This window comes from Oryctolagus cuniculus, chromosome 6 (genome assembly GCF_051225735.1).
Source record: "Oryctolagus cuniculus isolate XC-2025 breed Fujian yellow rabbit chromosome 6, ASM5122573v1, whole genome shotgun sequence".
NCBI lineage: Eukaryota > Metazoa > Chordata > Mammalia > Lagomorpha > Leporidae > Oryctolagus > Oryctolagus cuniculus.
Genome location: NC_142872.1, coordinates 53,944,717 through 53,965,068, shown reverse-complemented (window position 1 = coordinate 53,965,068; position 20,352 = coordinate 53,944,717). Strand labels below are relative to the sequence as shown.

Sequence of the window (20,352 nt, the reverse complement as noted above, 5' to 3'; positions counted from 1 at the left end):
TTTCGGGGGCTGCACGGGTTCCCTTAGATGTTCCCCATAGATGTTCCCGGTGCATGCCGTCTCTCTCCTCCTTTATAGTCCTCCTCCGCCAATCCCAACTCGGCTGAGTACGCTGCTCTCCAATCAGGAGCAAGTCCTACAGTTAATTGGTTGAACTGGAGGCAGCTGTGCGGAAGCTGTTTACTTCTCTCCCAGCGCCATATTGTGGGAGAGCAGATGCATAGAATAAGTCCTAATTCGAGTAACTTAGTCTAGTCCGGATTGCTCCCCACAGATCCCCCTTTCTTTTTATTTTTTAGCGTTGATACGCGCCTGTCTTCGGTGTCCCGCGGCACACACTCTGCTCTACTTGCTAGAGTTGCCACAGGCTCTTACAAGTCCTATCAATCAGGAAAACTGAATCCGGGTCCTCTCTTCGCCATTGTGAGGAGGTTTTTAGGCGCTGATGCATGCCTGTGTTCGGTGCCCTGCAGCGCATGCTCTGCTCTGCCTGCAGGGGACTTACAAGACCTATCAGGCAAACCGAATCCAAGCCTTCTCATTGCCTTATTGTGGGGGAGACTTATTAGTGTTGGTTCGTGCCTATCTTCGGTGACCTGCAGCTCATACTCTGGTCGAGCTTTGCTGGCGCTTACCGCCTTAAATCAGGCAGACCGAATCCAAGCCTCCTAATTGTTGCATTGTGGGGAAGCTTTACTGATGTTAATTCGTGCCTGTCTTCGGTGACCTGCGGCTAGCCGCCCAGGTGCTCATCGCCTCACTAATCGGGCAGACCGAATCCAAGCCTTCTAATTGGCATGTTGAGGGGAGGCCTTATTTTTCTCTATTTCTCTATCTCCGGGCATTCCTACCTCTCCCATTTCACTTCTATCTTCCAGCATTCCCATTTCTCTTTTACTTCACTTCCAAACTTCTGTTTCTCTTATCCCCGCAGCTTCCCGGCACCTCGCCGCTTCAGCCCGCGCGCCTCTCTCATCTGCGCAGCTTCCCGGCTTTGCGCGGCTCTGGCTTCGCGCGCTCCGCGGTCTCCACGCTTAACCCTTTCGCGTCTGAACCACGGCCTACGCCAGCCCCGTTCCCTATCTATTCACGCCCCGTGCTCTCTCTGCACGCGGCGGCTTCCGCGAGTAACACAGCGTAGCTTGCGTCTCCGCCACTAGGATTCAATCTAAGTTCCCCGGGCTAGCCTGGCGAATTCAACCCAGCGTACGTCTCCGCCCCACGGTTTGGCTTCCCGTCCTTTGCTCCCCGGGCTAATCAGACGGATCCCAACCTGGCTTGCGTCTCAGCTTCTAGTTTCAACTTTTCGCCCCCTATTCCCGGGCTAACTTGAGAATCCCAAAGTGGCTTTCGTATCCGCCTCGGCCTGCCCCCCGCGGCTTCAATTTCCCTAACATTTTTCTCTACCCGGTATGTTTCCCCAAGCTCTCCTCCAACGACATTCCTCCCTCATTTCTCCTGGCCTCTCCCCACAGTCCACGTCCGAGTCTGTTTGTTCTAGCTTTCACTTTCGCTTTCGACCTTAGAGATTTCTCCCAGCTTCCCCCCGTAGTCCGTATCCGAGTCTATGCCTAGGCTTTCAATAGCTTCTTCCGGCACCCTTTTCGTCCGGCTTTTCCCTAGGCTGTTTGCTAGTCTCTCTCTCCGGTATTTTCCCTAGGCTGTTTGCTAGTCTCTCTCTCCGATATTTTCCCAATTCTTCCCGTTTCTTCCCTCCTAAGTTTGCTATCCGAGTCAGGTTTCCCATCGAACTAGGTTTCCTATCCGAGTCACGTTTCTTCCCTCCTAAGTTTTCTATCCGTCCTAGGTTTCCTATCCCGAGCTAGGTTTCCTATCCGAGTCACGGCACCATTATGTCGCTCCCCGTCTTCATGGGGGAACGACACTAAACCCTGCCTAGGCTTCATATCCGAGTCACGGCACCATTATGTCGCTCCCCCTCTTCGTGGAGGAGCAACACAGGACCCTGCGCTGTTCTTTCTGTCTGCTCGGCCCTCCCCGGGTTTGCTGCTGGTTCTTCCCGGGTTGGCTACTATCCCTTCCACCTCCGTGGAAGGGCAGTTCCCCCTGGCCACATTCCCCACTTCCGCAGGGGAGCGGCACACCGCCGGCCGGCTCTTTCGGGGGCTGCACGGGTTCCCTTAGATGTTCCCCATAGATGTTCCCGGTGCATGCCGTCTCTCTCCTCCTTTATAGTCCTCCTCCGCCAATCCCAACTCGGCTGAGTACGCTGCTCTCCAATCAGGAGCAAGTCCTACAGTTAATTGGTTGAACTGGAGGCAGCTGTGCGGAAGCTGTTTACTTCTCTCCCAGCGCCATATTGTGGGAGAGCAGATGCATAGAATAAGTCCTAATTCGAGTAACTTAGTCTAGTCCGGATTGCTCCCCACACTATATGACATCACATTGAGTGAAATGAGCTGGACATAGAAAGCCACATACTGCATATTTTCCCTCCAATGAAGGGGCTAAAATTAAAACAAAGCAAAACAAAACAAAAAAAACACCTCAATTTGGACATAGAATATTGATTACAAGAGGCTGAGAGAGACAAAAGGAATAGGATTAAAAAAAAATATGGGACGCTAGAGGTGGTCCCTAGATGTGGGCACTAGATGATTAGAAAAATACTGATCTTTGGGGCCGGTGCTGTGGTGTAGCAGGTAAAGCCACCGCCTGCAGTGCTGCCATCCCATACAGGCACTGGTTCAAGTCCTGGCTGCTCCACTTCTAATCCAGCTCTCTGCTATGACCTGGGAAAGCAGTGGAAGATGGCCAAAGTCCTTGGGCTCCAGCACCCATGTATGAGACCCAGAAGAAGCTCCAGGCTCCTGGCTTCAGATCAGCGAAGCTCTGGCCACTGTGGTCATTTGGGGAGTGAACCAGTGGATGGACGACCTCTCTATTACTCCCTGCCTCTGCCTCTCTGTAACTTTGCCTTTCAAATAAATAAATAAATCATTAAAAAAAAATTTAAACTAATCTGAGATGTTCAATAACAGAAGACATGGAGCAATGTATCTGAGAACTCTATATTTCTGCCTCAAACGTTGTGTTTCATGAATTTAAAACTACTCAGAAATAAAAATTTAAAAAGCAAAAGCAACCAGAAAAAAAAATCCTCTCTGAAAATTTCCCAAATTCATTTTATCTGTACATGACACACTTTTTATGGAAAAACAAAATTTTATGAGTACAAATGATATGAGAACCACAATTTGATAAATAATTTTATGGATTATTGACTACAAAGTTGTAGTCATTTCTTTTTTATTTTCTTTTTAAGGTTCTATTTATGTATTTGACAGGTAGAATTCAGACAGTGAGAGAGAAAGACAGAGAGAAAGGTCTTCCTTTTCACTCCCCAAATGGCTGCAACAGTCCGAGCTGGGCTGATCTGAAGCCAGGAGCCAGGTGCTTCTTCCTGGTCTCTCATGCGGGTGCAGGGCCCAAGCACTTGGGCCATCCTCCACTGCCCTCCCGGGCCACAGCAGAGAGCTCGACCAGAAGAGGAGCAACCAGGACTAGAACCAGTGCCCATATGGGATGCAGGCGCCGCAGGCAGAGGATCAACCCAGTGTGTTTCATCACCTTCATAATACCTGTCTAATATGTGTATTATCCATATGTTATCTACAGCATATATACTTATTTCCCAAAAAAATATTTTATGAACATTTGTCTTAACAAAGATGTCACCCAAGTTTTCCTGTTCTAGTTCTTGAGACTAGAATGTGAATGCCTCTGTTTATGTTTTATGACAAATAGGATCTCGAAGATGTAATCAAGATTGACTTAAAGTCAATCACAAAATGGATACTTTAATCGCAAGAATGCTCCTAAAAGAACAAAGCTGTTCTCCTGGTTAACAAAAGAGGCAGTCAGAGATTTGAATCAAGAGTGGACCTAACCTGCTGTTGCTAAACAAAACCTGGACAGCTTCACATGGTAAGGATTGGGAACAGTCATTAAGAGCTAAAGGCATCCACCAGAGTATAAGTAAAAAGTTCTAATATCAGTTACACAACCATAAGGAATTACAGCACCAACAAGTATAAGCTTAGAACCAAACATGATAAAGAAGAACTCAGTCTGCCTGTTTGATCAGAACAGAGATACTCCTTACTGGAATTCTGACCTATTGAATTCTCAACAAATAAACAGGTGTTTTTTAAGTCAATTATTTTGGATAGAGCAATGAAAATGTAACACACAAGTCCACAACCATATAAAACATTCTTTTAAAAATAAAGCATTCTAATGGGACTGGTTAGCTTTATCAGACTTTAAAAGTAATAACTATTAAGAGAATCTGGGGCCGGCGCCATGGCTCACTAGGCTAATCCTCCGCCTTGCGGCACCGGCACACGGGGTTCTAGTCCCGGTCGGAGCGCCAGATTCTGTCCCGGTTGCCCCTCTTCCAGGCCAGCTCTCTGCCGTGGCCAGGGAGTGCAGTGGAGGATGGCCCAAGTCCTTGGGCCCTGCACCCCATGAGAGACCAGGATAAGTGCCTGGCTCCTGCCATCGGATCAGTGCGGTACGCTGGCCGCAGCGCGCTGGCCGCGGCGGCCATTGGAGGGTGAACCAACGGCAAAAGGAAGACCTTTCTCTCTGTCTCTCTCTCTCTCTCACTGTCCACTCTGCCTGTCAAAAAATAAAAAAATAAATAAAAAATTAAAATTAAAAAAAGAGAATCTGATCACTAATATAATTGGTAATAGACCTAAACAGAATCCCTGAAAGTGAGCCCTTATTATTTGAATTTCCTTTTTATATCAGGTAGTATCATACACTGCTGAGAATTGAGGAGCTACTCAATAAATATCACACAGAGAATTATCTCACCCATACTAGAAAGCATGAAGGTAGATTCAAAGTGCTTTGTATACAGAAAAATCAACTTCAGATAAATCAAAACTCTAAAATGATACAAAATCAAGCTATAAAAATTTTACTAGAAATTAGTAAAGTATCTCTATGATCTCAGTAAACAAGTTCTCAAACAAAATCCATAAAATATCCTGCAAGATGAATACATAACCACTATGGCATAACAGCAACACAACAAAACTCACTACAGCAAAAAAAAAAAAAAAAAAAAAAAATCCTTTGACTCTCAAAAGATCCACAAAAGTTAAACATAACAAAAACGTGGGGGTACTTTATAAAACTTTAATAGAAAATGACTGGCACTACTGCTAATACTGCTAGGACATACTGAGTTCCAATATGTGATTGCCCCTCTGTATTCCCACTAATGACTTATTTGCAGAATGTGGACTTCTAGGAATTTCTCTGACACTTGTACAGACCATGAGAACTAGAAAGCAGATCACCAGTCAAATGTGAGGACCACTGAATTCTAATCAGTATAAATAGCTGGAGATACCATAGCATAAATGATATAAAGTATTACCTATTAACAGGGACATTTTTAGAATGCCAGAATCAAATTGATATTCTGCTTTTTAGTAATCAGGTTTTTTTATCATTTATACAGGTAGTATTCTTATAGTTCTGAACAAGTAGTATATTTTCAATAAGAATGTCCAGCTCTTGTTCTACAGCAGTAAATCTGCTTCTCAGAATGCCAATACTCATTTGTGAGCTCACCAGTTGTCTGTAAGACTGCCTATGTTTCTCCCACATACAGCGAGAATTTTCATCTTTTCAAGTATTTGCTGTGTTGGAAAGGAAAACAAAAGCAAAAGAAACACAAAGAAAAAAGAAGGTCTCCTGTTTGTTTTTAAATCTTTTTTTCCATTACAACTGAAGCTGAACTATTTTAATTTGTTTATTATTCTTTTGTAGTTGTTATATTTTGAAGTCTGTTTACCACTGTTGACCATTAAAATAAAGACCTTAGAGCTTCAAAATCCTTTATCTTTTACTTATGACTTTTGGAAAAGTACTTCCTGCATTTTTTATTTATCATTTAATTTCGCTAATAAGTTTTTGATGTATAAATGTCTGTAAATTTTAATTCAAATATATTGATCTTTCCCTGGTGATTGTTTGCATTGCTTTCATGCTTAAAGTTTGTTTATGCTTAGAAGTCCAGAGATCACAAAAAGTAATTATCTAAATTGTCATTTCATTGTTAAAAAGATTTTAGCTTTACATTTACTCTAAATTGACTTTTCATTCATCTACAATTTTAGCTCATTTCCTTCTTGATTTTATTTTTGCTATATTATGTGAATAAAAGTCTAAATCATTCCCTCCTAAACACAGCCACTTTCCCAGCCCAGTTTCCTGAGTAATTCTTCTTTTGCAAATAGTTGGGGGTATTTTCTTAATCTTAGACACATAAATACACACATGAAATTGTTCCTGTGGTTTTTTACTCATTCTATTTCTCTGAATATACTGTTCTTTAATGTAAGTATTATATACTTATAATTAATTTTGATACGTTTAAGATGCACTTTCAAACATTTTAAAACATAATTATAGGAGGATTAAGTTACAGTTCATGGAAAACGCAATTTAAATGTGAATATTTTCATTCAAAGTACTTCGAAATCCATGTATATCCTTTCATAGTACACATTTTCCATACTTTTTCTGACTACTTACATGCCTTTTTTAATAACATGTTGGGGTATATTACCAAAGGGTGGTTTGAATAAAGTTGCAATTTACATAATTTGGCCTTTTTAGGAATCCTCTCCTCAACTTATCCATCTTGTTAAATTTTAATACAAAGAACTGTAAGAAAACATTTTAAAATTGTCATTAAGACAATTTTATTTAGTCATCAAAATATAGCATAGAAATCTAAGTATCAAACTTCCTTATGAAGTAAAAAGTCACTAAATTAAACAATATTGTTCTCTAGGTGCTAAAATGACTTAATCATTGACTTACACCTCTACTTATGTTCATCAGCAGGTCATATGAAACCTATGTTAATTCCAGTACTGCAGACATCCACCCTCCAAGTGGTTTTACAACTGCTAATACATCATTCTCCACATTTCTCCAATGTAATGATTATGCGAAGGAATTAGGCTGAGACTGAACAAAAGTTAAGATCTATTAAATAATAAGGGGCCACTCTTAAGGCAAAAGAGTCCATTTTTTTCCATATTTTGACGGTTCCTAGCAAGAATGGGCAGTCAAGCGGCTGGGGAAGGTATCTGAGGAGGAGGAGGAGTAAGGAGAGGAATAGATCAGGGAAGTGAAAGGGATCTGCAGAAGTAGACTTTGAAAGGAGGGGATGAGAGCCAACCACCTGTGACTTTCAGACCTTCACGCACCCACAACCCTCAACATTGAGCTTACGTGGGGAGGTGGAGGGATAGAATTAGCACATCGAGCACACCAGCTTGTTAGGTAGATGTTTTATTCTATCAATGAGTGCTGCAGTCAACTATAATGCCGTTTGCTTTGTGCAAAAGTGAAACTGAAACATTTGTAAAGGTTTCTTTGTACTGTTTCTAATCTATAATTTAACAGATTTGTTCCACCAGAACAAACATTTGCTGAATGCCATGGAAATGGTTTTGAAAAGTGTAAGTGTCAGCAAGATCCCTCCAACACCACACTTGAACAAGGCAGCACCTGTAGGCTGAATATACAGACCCACCCACCAAACAGACCATGTTTCTGTCACAGGCAGCATCTCAAACATGGCTGGATTTTCTCCCTTGGTGTTTTTTTCTGTCCTCAGGACATGCCTTCACATTCTTCCTCATGTTCTGCAAAGGCAAGGGGAGTTAATCCTACAAATCTACATGCCCATGTGTTCAAAACTGTGGTGTGCAATCCATGGATTGAATAACTTACTCCCGACCTTTCTGATCAATATGATGAATGATAAAAGTGAAGGCTTGTGGTTTACATCTTCGTACAAATTGCCATCTCCTCTGAGTAGTTAAAATAAATAATTCCTTTAGTGTTATTCATTGCCTCCTGTAAGCACTATTTGTATGTGTGTGGGAACGAGATGTACTGCATCTTCTTACCTTTGATGTTTGGTCTTGTTTGGGGGCTGCTCTTTTGATAAGCTTTCAAAAGCCCCCTACTATGAATGTCAAATTAAGTATCCTTATGAATATGCATGAACCTAAACCTCATATACTCATTTTGGTGGCTACTCACTGTGCTGGGTTGCCCTGGAAGCCATTCCAAATGGTTTTGATTTTGCGTTTGAGATTCTTAATGGTGGTAATTATCTGTTGCAGCCATGCAGTACCAAATATGATGCGTGTTAGAGATACTTTAAAAAATAATAATAAAAACGACTAAAGATGCTCATTCCCACATTTCAGTTCCTACAGGGCAATTAGCCCCTAGTAATGATGTTTATATTTATATGCAAATGTTTCAGGAAAAACGAATCTTAACAGAGACTTCATATCAATACTATTGGGAGATGAGAGCATTCCATCTGTCTGTAGAAAATGCTTGCCATTAGCTCTCCATGTAGCCTATTTCTGTAATAGAAACTATTTAATCTTAAGTAATTCATTCTTCATTCTGTGTTATTTTTCCTTCCTTCTGTTCTTTTATTAAGACTCTTAGCTAATGTACACTATGTACAGCTCTTCAGGGCCTACACATAGGTGCCTTGCCACATTTTCTTCTGAGTATCATCTGTTCCTTGAGTTATTACATAATATCTTCGCCATTTCTCATTTTGGAATAGTAATTGAGTAACCAAGGCAGACTTCTCAGGGGGTACCTATTGCTTAATAGCCTGTGTTTAGAGACTGCAACAACATGCAAAAATATAACTATAATGAAGAAGCCAGGTTCTGTATTACAGCTGCAGCTTCTGACTGACGACCAAAAAAACCTAAGAAGTAAAAGTAAAATTCCTTCCTGCGCATGTTAGCAAACAAGCTTTGGAGATGTTTCATCAGTTCTTCAGTTACAGTCAGGCAACAGGCTCAGTCTATCACCAACTGCACCCTGCAATGAATTCAACTCCAGGACACTGCTCACAGGCAGAGCTCCATTACAACTCATCCCCTTTGCTGTATTCCCTGTGTTTCTGCAAGACATTTTCAGTTACCAGCATTTCCAATTACCAATCAGCAATTCAGTTACTTAGGAAGTTCAAAGAAACACAATGCTCCTTTTTCTTAGATATATTCTTTAGTAAAGGAATGAAGCACAGGTACACTATTCTGGTTAATAATTGTTACACATTTTAAAGACCAGCAAGCAGTTTCTTTTATGACATGAAACAAAAATGTTAACCCAATACATAACTAGAGAGTAGTCTTCAACACCATGAAAGGAGTTAAGATTCTAAAATTTAAGTTAATGAGGAAAAAAAAAAAGAACAAGCAGCAAAATAAGAATTTATCCTATTTACACCCGTTCTATAGCACAAAAAGTCCTTGAAGAACACTAATGTGTAAAGGCAAAGGCAAAATGTGGTGAACGTACTCTGTATTACCCACTGCAGGTGTATGGTAATTATCTATAGCTTTCCACAGCAATAGACCTGTTCATGTGACATTGGTGTATACACTGTTCCCCACTTAACCTAGAACAAACAAGGAAGCAAGCCACCCCCAAATTTCTCAATACAAACCAAAATGCCATGAATAGCACCATATTTCAAAACACAGATGCTCACTGTCACTCACTGTCAACGCCAAGAAAAGGAGTCTGGGCAAGGGAGAGGTGTGGTATCCTGCCAGGGGAGAATCTCATTAGAAACTCCTGAGATTTATCTGTCAGTCTGACAGGATAATTTGATTTTAAATTCCATCAGTGCTAGCCCTAATTTTTAAAATTAAATGGAAAAAAGTGACTTCTTTTTCTTCCATGTAATGAATAATAGGGTAATATAAATCAAAATCAAGGGTGCCATTAATCAGAAATTAGAGGAAAAATTTTTAAAAAATTTAGAGTTTAAGGCAAAGAATGAAGTTCTTCTTCCAATACCTGTACTCACCCATTACTGAATCAGAATGAAATTCGGCTAAAGTGAATACTATAGGGGATACAGCAGAAAGCTTTGAACGTTTGCTTCTCGGTGCAAAATGTTCAGGCCATCTCAGAAGGTCTAGCAGCACTTATTCAAACCACACACTGAGCTCACAGAGCCCGTTAGTATCATAATTCATTACTGAGAGCTTTTCAGACAAAAGGTTGCAAAGTTTCATAAACATGCCTTTACTTTTAGGTATGGGATAAGTAGAATCATTTAGGAGCTAACTATGAATCTTAAAACAATTCAGTCCTTTCTCTTATTGGGTGTCTATAAAGGGACAAACAGACAATTTAATAGCCATGTTTGACACTTTCAGAAGTTGATTGACCTGAAGATCTTCACCAGTTTTTTCTCATTCCTATGTGTAGCTCCTCACAATTCAAGTACCCTCAAATCCAGATATATAATCAAACTCATTAAAAGCATTAGTTATATTCACATCAAAAGGTAACCCAAGTGGTGTATCTTGAGAAGTGTCTTTTCTATTTCCAAGCGACAAGCTTCATACACTTTGTTAATACTAAAATTTCTAAGAAATGAGGATTTAATGTCAACTTGCTTGTTAGTAAATCAGGTTCAAGAAAAGTGAAGAAGAGCAGAATTTTGAAATTTGAAGTTTTTTCAGCCTCTTAATCATTTAGCAGAGCTAACTCACTCTCACTGGCTTGCCATCCGTGGGGTTTCCTCCCGGAATGTTTATTTTCTCTTTCAATGAGCTATTCTTCACACGCACATGCACACACACACAAACACACACACACGCATACACTAGGTACCTGGCACTCTGTAAGTCTGATCTCCAATTTTCTACCTGCCATACTTCTTCTAACATGTAAATTAAGAGATAAAGTGCATTGCATTACTTATTAAAACATCATTGTGACTCCCTAGGAAGTAGGCCAAGTACACAATAGCCTCTCCCTTAACAGCAAGAAGAACCAAAATGCTTTAAATAATTTATCATTTATACAATTTAGAATATCATGTTTGTACTATCTGGGACAAAATAATATTTGTGTGAAAGAGCAGATGCATATTTTTCAAAAAGTGGTCATACATTCCACTTCTTAACCTAGGCACATCAAGCCTTTGACTAGAATGTTTCAATGTTAAGTAATAACTACATGGGTGCACTCATATGTATGTGGTATATGCACGTTTGTATTATATAAAATATCAAAAGGTTAATAATCCTGGTACTTCATTTTAACTAAGAAAATTGGGATGAGAAATGTAACCCAAACTTATTTCTGTTTAGCAAGAAAAAAAGACAATTATTTTAAAGGATGATTTTTACACCGCTCAGATTTTAGAAGCTTAACAAAACTACTTACCAAGGTGTTACAATCCTTTTCTTGATCAAGTGATTATCCAGGACACCTGCCAGAGTCCTCATAAGTAGTGTTCCTTTTACAGCAATATCCCACCTGTTAGAAAATTAAAATTCCAGTTTTAAAATTCCAATTTAAGTTCCAAAGTTTATGTTCATATATCAACATATATTTAAAAGCATAAACCCATCATACAAGATTCTACATGTAAATCACACCCTACAGGCTGTTTTTCTTTTTTCTGGTCATTTGTCACATATAATAAAGATCATGGGAAGGTAGCAGGAAAAGAATGGCATAAATATATGTACTTTTAAAATGCCTTCATCAGAGAGACTCAGCTCTTATTTTCTGGAACAAACTCCTCAAAGATTTCACCTTCACCCTGAGCGTAGCTGTGACAAGTCAGTTAAGGTCCACTGAATCCAATTAGAGCAGTTTTCTGGGAAAGGAATTGTGCTTCTTGACAATATTAGGGCAAAGTACTGTGTGAGCTGTTTTAACTTAAAGGAGGGCAGCTACACTCATCTTTAGTCTGCGGCTTAAGACTGTGTAAGACAGTGACAGGCACAAAATATCTGTCAAGCTCTATTGCAACCAGCCATTGGTTGCTCTGACCTACCAGGCTGTGAATTGCATATATGGTATTGTGTAAAACCACGGCAATGTTCAGAGCTTACAAGTATTCAGAGCAGTGGAGATGAAAACCACCATTGTCTGTTATAACTTAACAGGGCTGATGTTCTTCAAACCTTATGAAAAATGACCGAAATCAGATTTACCGATTCAGAGACCTAACACACTCACTTCATCATTTCAATAAGCCATGACAAATCTACCTACTAAATGTCTCACCTATTACAAGTTTCCTGCCATTTCTCTCATTATGTGACTGTGAACTAGCAACACCCTCATAGCTTGTCACCTTTCCCCATGGCTCTCTAGAGTCTACACTACCCTCTGCTAGAAGATTCTTCCAAAAACACAAATATAAGCGTGCTGACCTTTGCCTTGTTTCATATCGGTATATTCTTCATTCTGAGAACTTTAAGGAAAAATGAAATATCCCTGTGATATGACTTTCATCTCTTTTGCAGACTCATTTTCTGACTGATTCTATGCTCTATTTATTTGGCTCCAACAATAGCAAGCTTCATATGGTGCACAACCATATTTTGCATGTATTATTCAGGTTGCCTGTTAATGCACCTAGAAACGTTCAAATTTCTCTTCTAAGCCCTTCTCTAAGATGTTCCGTTTTCACAGGCCTTTTTGTTTTACCTCCTGAGAAATACCCAGCCTCTCATCTGACTGTATGCTTCCATTTCTGCTTCTACTTGATGAATTTGTCTCTTATCCCTACGTTAATGAGAACCCTGTGGTCCGAGTCTTGTATCATTCATCCTCAGTTTTTAGGTGCCTAGGATCTTATCTCTAAAGGAAATGCATTACTGTATTGAGTGTACAATGTCAGTATGTACTACTGAATATAAAAATCTCTAGACAATAATGGACATCCCCAAAGATTACAGACTGTTGGAATTTAAATCCAAGTGTGGCGCAAAAGTTGGTTGATGAGGCTCCAGTGTTACGACTCTGTAAAGGTACACAGTGTTTCTCCAAGCAAATGAAACCTTTACCTTACCTCCCCCATCATATACTAGTCTACAAAAAAGCTCTAAATGATCACAAAACCAAGTGCAAAGTTGTTACAGGTATAGCAAGAGAATTAAGATTTCCTGGAGAAGAGTTTTCAGTTTCAACAAGTTATTTTTCATGTATACATATGGCCTACAACAACATTACTCATTGGTTACCAGGGATAATACTTTTAGCAGTTCTTGTTTGGGGGGGAAAAAGAGACTGAAAAGAAATAAACTACTGCTTTACTCCTGAAAGGCCAGTGGCCATCCAATTACATATTGATAAGTCAAACACATCAATTTATTTTTCCCCAGGATTGAACCTCCATAGATACTACTGGACAGACAGACATGCGTTCCCTTTAGCTTATTATGTTCACAGCAAATATTTGGTAAATAATCCACTTAAGTATATATGCTAGGTTTATATATGCCCATGTTAAAGGAAGCCAAATGGAATGAAGCACATAATTACATTCAACTATTCAGCTGCTGTGTAACGCTGCACATCTAACTCTAATATCAACATAAACTGCACTGGATCTCCATGCAAGACAAATGCAAAGCTCTGTCCGCTTTTTGTAATGCTCTTTTCTACCTTTCGAAATTGAGTGGCTTTAAATAATCCTCCCGAATCTCCACACCTCACACCCCTGCAAAGCCTGATGCTCACACATGGTAGCATTAGAGGAAGGATTATTAAAGACCCCCATTGGAACTGTGGCCGATTCATTTTCTGTGTAAACCATGGGGTTCCTGTGCAGGCAGTGATGTGCCAACACGAACCCAGACAGCTGCTGGACTAAAGCTGCTCCGAGTGCAGGTGGGGAAACAGCTTGTGATATTAACAAGACGAGATCCTTCTTGCTGGCTTTCTATAGCCTTTATTTAAAATACAGAAAAATGCTTTCAAAGACTTATTTATAACTGTATCAAGCACAGATTGCACCAACATTATGCTGCAATGAGCACATGTGTTATTCATACTGATATTAAGTATTTTTCTTTTTTGAAATCTCCAAAAAGAAAAAAAAAAAACATTCCTTGACTATGATTTCAGAAAGGAATTACAGAAACCCTATCAATGAAACTAACTTGGGTGAAAATAGCTCTTTGAGAATTAAAAAAAATGAAAACAAAGATTGTAAATAGAGAATCTGAGATATTAGAAATGAATTTTTTAAATAAAGGTTTTGTGTAGATCACAGCTGTCAAATCCACTTTTCTTATTTCATATAAAGATCAAAATCAGATTTAAATGTTACCATCACCATTTAATTTGTGTTTTTAATTACTCAACAAGTCAGAATTCTTCACACTGAGAATTTACTTTTTTTTTTTTTTTTCTGGTTCACTAAGTTCCTACTATGTGCTACAGATCTAATAGGAATCATGATTAACGTAAAGGCATACAAATGTTGTTGGCCTTAACACATTTATACCTTCTTCGGAGAAAATAAATATTCATCAAATGCTAATGGCAACTCAAAGGAGCAATTGCAGCAAAAAGCAGTTATGGAGCCATCAGTGGGATGTCTGCCACCGAGTAGGTATGAAATTGTCAGCAATTTACTTCTATGTTCCTGCCTCAGTTCACTCATCCTTAAGATGACCTGTACAAAATGGTTTTCCTGAGAATCTGTGGGATACTGTAGGCAAAATCTCAAGAAGGATCCCAATACATAATGGACACTCTGGGAATAACTTGCTATTCCGTCATGACCCAGAGGGAAGAAGGATGCGATGTGATCACAGGACACATATTTAAGAGGAATCAGTCCGCTTGCAGAGAGTCCCAATACTAGACACAGAAGAGGAACAAGTGAATATACCAATAGACAAATTCCAATTTTTTATCTAGTATTTTTACCCAATCCTGTTTACCCTATGATTAAACTTAACTTTCAATGCAGTTTTCAGATCACTTGACACTTAACATTGCTACAATGATGTAGCCACTTCCTGTTCCTCCACTGTTCCCACAGATCCCCATGGATTTAATCTTGTTCAAATCCCATAATGTCTCTATTTTTCTACAATGAGGGCTTTTTCCCTTGAGAAAATATACTTTTATATTTAGGATCATTTCAAGCATTTCAAATATCCATGTTAGCCTACTACATATACACACTCCTTGTCTCCATCTCAATCTCTGGGTACTACTGCACATTCATTAGCTCTAAAGCTTTGGACAATTATTCATCGTACATGCAAGTTTCTAAATTAAAAAAAATATGAAAATGATGCCTTCCTCTTCAAGTGGTAAGATAGTACACAGTATGAAATAATTGTCATTATTGCCAATATTCTTAATGCCATTTTTTTTAAATTTACCTTAAGAAAATAACTTCAGGAAGTCTCTACTAGTCCTGTAGAATTCTAACATGGATAATTAAACCAACTGAAGTCATAACCTCACAGAAAACTCATTTTTACACTGGGAAAAATTAACTCACTTGATCTTTCTTACACATGGAGAGGTAAAAATTATTTAAATATTTGTAGCATGGATTTTACAGTGAAGTGATAAACTTTTAAAAAGTACAATAAGATTATACATACTAAATTTAAAATCAGAAAGTTTTGTAAGAAAAATAACTATAAACACTTTATCTCAAGTATGAGATTATACATGATGCTATTTTCTCAATTTTTTGTCAATTCTTTTGTAGTGAGGAAAAAAGAAGGCTGAAACAACACCTCCCAAAAATAATCTTAACAAATACATTTGTAATTATTATGAATTCTGTATCTTGCTGCCTTCATTCTAGACTATCTATAGATATTTAGAGAAAAATGATTAATTTCTGTTTATGGAAATTGCCTTACTTTTTCTTAAGAAGTGGGAACAAAATGTGTAACACAAGCTTAATGCCTTGCTTATGCATTTAAGCCTATTTTTTTAAAAGCAAATCAGATGGAAGGTATAATATTACTTATTAGAATAGTATTACAATAAATCTTAGAAAAGGGAGGAGACACAGTTGATGATGAATACAAATGGCCAGCCCCAAATCACTGTTAGCATGCCTTTTTCTTTAACATTCGAGCAACTTAATATAAAATGTAAGAACTACATCACATATCAAATTAATGCAGAACAGGACAGGAAGGGCAGACAAGCGTCTGTTTTAGAAATGAATAGAGTTCATGAAGTATTTAGTACGTATTGATCCTGATTTCACCAGGGGGTAAGCTACTCTCTGTTACTAAGTCAAACACTTATGAGAGCTCCATCAAGTGTAAGGTCAATGGCTCACCTAAAATCTAGTCAGGAGTTACTGGTTTCACAAATGCACTGAAAATAAGGCAGGGCTTTTCCTCCCCCATTGGCTATGAACTCTATTTGGCAATTAAAAAGATTACACATAATTTGAATATAGGGTGTGAGGGTTGGATCCCTGACCATCAGTGAACAATACTGTAGACATCAGTGTAGAATTCACAGTTGATATCAACAGACAAAGAATATTTTCTGCAGATGCCTAAAAATCCTCAAAGGCCACTCATATCACTACTTCAAACTTCACTTCATCCTAGTTTGTCAATTTCTTTTCTTATTTTTTCTGTTTTAAATACAACAACATACAGATTAGCTAGAGTCTTAGATTTTATGTATACTACTATTTCTTTGGCTGAATTTTTAAACTATGTGCTTCTATGTCAGTCTCCCTAGATGTCAGTTTTACATCTTGGCTTTGATGTTTATCAGGCTGAAAAGCTAACTGAACAGGACAAGAAGATTTAATAATCTATGCTTTAGAATGTTCCAAAACAATTAACTCATGTATGATCTACTTTAGATTTTAACTTGTCTTTCTCTTTCTCCTTCATTCTTAACTTCTAGGTTGGTGCAGTAGGATACTTGAAAGCCATTTTAGAAATTAAAGAATGAAGACATTCTGGTTAGAATCTTTTTTGGTTTTTTAAAGCTTTATGATACTTCATGGAAAATGTCTCTACTGGCAGCTGTCCTTTAAGTCTTCAAAAGTCTCTTTTTTTAATTTCATCAAAAATTCTTCCCAGATCAGAGTAACTGTACATAAATCCCGGGTTTCACTTTGTGGCTAAATGAGTGGTTTTCCTACAACCTAATATTCTATCATTCTGGCTGGATCTCAGAAGATACTAGAAAAAAAAAAAAAAGCAAAACCTGTGTTAATATTGCACAGTATATACTCAAAGAGAGGATGAACAATTTTACTGATAAGAGTTGAAATTCAGGCTAATTTGGGTAATGACTCAAACCCAAACTCATCACAGTTATCATCACCATCTCTGTGTTCCTTGTGGTCAAGCTGAAGAATAGAAACAACCTGGAATTTTCAATTAGCACATCAAGAAAAGAGCTCAGGCACCTCAAACTCCATCTAGTGCTTTCTTCACCTGAAATGATGCTGAATTCTGAACTGTTCCACTTAATCTTTTTTTTTAACAGGCAGAGTTATACAGTGAGAGAGACAGAAAGGTCTTCCTTCCATTGGATCACCCCCAAAATGGCCGCTACGACTGGTGCACTGCGCTGATCCGAAGCCAGGAGCCAGGTGCTTCCTCCTGGTCTCCCATGCAGGTGCAGGGCCCAAGCACTTGGGCCATCCTCCACTGCCTTCCCGGGCCACAGCAGAGAGCTGGACTGGAAGAGGAGCAACTGGGACAGAATCCAGTGCCCCAACCTGGACTAGAACCCAGTGTGCTATCCTAGTGAGCCACGGCAGGGGCCTATTTCACTTAATCTTAAATTTATTATACATTTAATAAACTACATATTCAAAAAAAACCACGTTCTGCTGTGCTTTTAACCACTGAGATACTCTACATCATACAACTTGTTCTTTTGTTTTGGTTGTGATTTTCATTTAAAGTCATCCCCGGGTGTATCTGAAATTGTGTAGTTCTGAGAGGAAAAACATGCATTTCACTTGTGAATGCTGTTGATTTGTGTTTTAACAGTAATTTCCTTTGTATGTAGCTTTTAAAAAGTTTAAATCATAGATAAATCATGGGCACATATTGGTTTTCTCTTCTAGTCTGATAAATATATATATATATATATATGCATTGCTTCTATCCCCCATTCAGATATCAACAGTCTTTTGAGTAAGTTCAAATGAAAATACTTCCAACATTAATACAAGGTACTTCAAAATATTTATGGAAAGGAAGAATGTAAAGGTTATTTTGTATAAAAATCTTTTTGAAAACCATGCACAGTTCTTTGCATGGTTCTTACTCATTTTCCATGAACTTTTTCGAGACCTTTTCTTTGTGATGAAAAACACTGGAAGAAAAAGTAACACAAGTTTAACCAGGCTGCCACAACGCAGTTATTATAGAGCACATAAAATATGTTCCTCAAATTTATGTACACAGTTAAAATGTTTCTACAAAAATTCTCTAAAAACATCTTTTAGCAATATAACATGTGTGCCCTTTGTAATTAAATATTCTCTTTGGAAAATAACAAGACAAGATTACTGATTATTAGGTTTAAGAATAGTGCAAAGGCAGTAACTTTATCCCCCAATAAAGTGAGCTGTAAAATATTAGTATGAAGGATGACATATCTATAAAATTACATAAAAATCAGAATTCTATCTTTAGCAGAAAACTCAAACACAGAAATAAACTCCAAAGTAAAAAAGAATCACATGTAAGTGACACTGAAGAACTGATGTGTTTGCCGGAGGAATTACAGTGATAACTCAAACCACAAAAAATTAGGTCAATTTAAAAATTTCCTTCATAATTATTAGGGCACAGGAAATGCACAGGTACTATGAAGAGAATGAAATGATGATAGTGGAACCCAGACAGCAGATGAGTTAGTGACCTAGCAGGTAACAACCACAAAGCTGAGGCAGTCCTTCAGAACTCTCAACTTTGTCTCTTACAGGAAAAGAGATGAGGCATGGTTGTTTAAGAACACATCTGGAAAAAAAAAAAAAAAAAAAAAAAAAAAAAAAAGAACACATCTGAAGTGGGCAAGGAGTCCAACTACATATTTTTGAATTTTTGACAGGGAATTTCAGGCTCTCATATGGAGAAGTTACATTGTCCCACGTGTTGCAGGAAAGTTAAACTACTCTGAAGGCAGCATAATTAAAAAATACTAACAGCAAGTTTTTTTTTCTATATTAAAGATCCAAATTTTTTGTCTGATTATATCAACACATAAATGAGTTAACAAATGTCCCAAGACATAAGCAAATATTCTTCCAAAATTATTCCCTTGAGTAATTCAAGTCATCATCCACTCAAGTACTTCAAAATGACATATTTTAAATAATCCCCATTATTACATGTTAGCCAATCAGTGACCAGATGTAACGCTGGTCTAAAATGATGTTAATCAATCAAAGTATCAGATACATATCCGTATTACTAGATAGAATTTGTTTAAAGACAAAGAGCTAAATATATTTAATAAAGATAAAGCCATTTTTCCCAAAGACTTCACAACTGCAAGACTAGAAGTTGTAGCTGACCCTTTGGAGGGGGCTACATCTCTCCCAATGTAACACACAGACTGTCTATTCTTCACCACTTAAGCATGATGAAAACAATCCTCCAGGACAAACTCAAATAAACAAGAAAACTACCAGCACCAATTTATGTATTCTGCAAGTGAATATTTAGACCTCATTATAAAACTACCAACGGCACAATATGTGTATTAAAAAGGATATAAATGTTAAAGAACTTCAACAGTGAAAATGAGGTGCTCAGAAAAGTAAATAGATTTCAGAAAATGTGGTACCAGTTATGATAAAAAAAAAAAAGTGGTAAACACATAGGTAAAGATTTTGAACTTACTTGAAATGAGTAATGAAAATACTTTCCAATATCATGTTACATGTTATATTTCATGAACTTATTTTAATGTATAGTATCTTAAAGTGCATATTCACTTAGGAAATTATATTTTAAATAGAGTTTTACTAGTTTAGCTATATTCCCAACAGTTTTATGTCCTCAAATAGGTTAATCTTAGAAATCAAGAAGTATAAATTGAGCAGAAAGTGAAACTGAGTATTTATCTGATATTTCAGAGTGTGACACTTTTCTGAAATTTGAAAGAAAAGATATTTGAAAGGTAACAAACACTAATACCTTTATGGATGTGAACTTAAACTATGTAATAGCAAGTAATAGACAGAGATAATGGAGGTTTGGTTTACTATTCCATTTTAATTATATTTTTAATTTATTAATAGAGAACAGGTTTCATGAGTTTCATAGATACAATTCCAAAAATGCAATGATACTTTCTTCTTCCCTCCCTCACTTCTTCTTCCTTCTTTCCTCTTTTTTTATATTTTTGGCAATAACATACTTTCAATTTATTTTATAATCATAGGCTTGATGCACCTCTAAACAAAGAGATCTGCAAGTAAAGGGCAGATAGAAAGCTATTCCATAGGGG

The 20,352-nt window shown here is 37.9% G+C and overlaps 1 long non-coding RNA gene across 12 annotated transcripts in view; it reads right to left on the bottom strand.

Moving 5' to 3' along the window:
- The window catches only part of LOC138850057 (uncharacterized), a 1,261,171-nt gene that overhangs the window by 1,117,438 nt on the left and 123,381 nt on the right, over positions 1-20,352 (bottom strand). For all 12 annotated transcript variants that reach the window (XR_016235507.1, XR_016235499.1, XR_016235497.1 and 9 more), the window contains one exon: positions 11,290-11,382. This is a non-coding gene — a long non-coding RNA (uncharacterized LOC138850057). The remainder of the gene's footprint in view (positions 1-11,289; positions 11,383-20,352) is intronic.